Below are 1,174 nucleotides of genomic sequence, written 5' to 3'. Positions count from 1 at the left end.
AAAAAAAAAAAAAAAAAAAAAAAAAAAGGAGCTCGCTATATAGCTCAGGCTAGACTGAAACACACTATGTAGACTAGGTTAGCCTCAGCAGGAATCCTCCTGCCCCCGCATTCCAAGTGCTGGGATTATATGCCGCCATGCCCGGCTTTCATCTCAAAAATTCTCCCTGGCTTGTGGATGCTCCTTCTTGCTTCCACCTTCACCTTTTAGATCTGTTGGGATTGTCTGACTGTCCCACTCCCCAGGACAGTCGATTGTGTCCTGTACACGCTCTGCTGTGCACTTTGCCTGGCTGTGCCCCCAATACTCTATGCTCACCCCTTTTTCCTGACTTACTCTTCAGGATAGCAGTGGAGCAGGTGCACAGCACACAGTTCCTCTTGTTTCTACCCCATGCGACTGACCGCTCTGCCCAGCACTGGCCTGCCTTTCGAAGGAGTCCAAAGGGGATGAGAAAGCCAGACCACAATACTCAGACCTGAAATCCCAGCACCTGTGAGGGGGAGGAGAATCGGGGTTCAAAGTCATCCTGGTCTGCACAGCTGGAATTGGAGGCCAGCCTGGATTACATTAGACCCTGTTGAAAAATAAACAAAAATGGGGTGGAGACACGGGAGGACCCCGTGGTGGGAGTCCACAGTGGCTGAATCCTCCATGGGAGTCATATGGAACCTTTGCTGCTTGTGCAAATGACAGGCATAGCTAGTCACCTTCAGGAGGCCACGATTCAATGCCTTCCAAAGTGTGGGTTGTGCCCCCAAAATGGTGGTGTCTCCTGTTAGCAAGACTTGGTGCATCCTCAGCTGTCTGTCACCTGACTAAGAACCTGCCAGACCCTAAGTCTACCACTAATGCAGGGGAACAGGGCTGCCTTTCTTTTGGCCTTCCAGCCTCACCCCAAACAGGAATTCAGGGAATGTGTCAGTTATCTTTCTTTTGTCCCCTCAAATCTTAAAAGGGACCCTGGCAGCAGTGGCACACACCTTTAATCCTAGCACTTGGGAGGCAGAGGCAGGTGGATCTCAGTGAGTTCCAGGCCAGCCAGTGTGTTTATTTTCATGTGTATATGTGTTGCTAGGGTTTATGCAGTAGGTGAGGGCCAAGGTTTGCAGCAAAGATCACACTATGCAACAGGTCTCACGAGAGAGTGTATATATATACAATTTATTTTATG

Source organism: Microtus ochrogaster, chromosome 10, assembly GCF_000317375.1.
Source record: "Microtus ochrogaster isolate Prairie Vole_2 chromosome 10, MicOch1.0, whole genome shotgun sequence".
Taxonomy (NCBI): Eukaryota; Metazoa; Chordata; class Mammalia; order Rodentia; family Cricetidae; genus Microtus; species Microtus ochrogaster.
Note: the sequence above shows the minus strand (reverse complement) of the source record.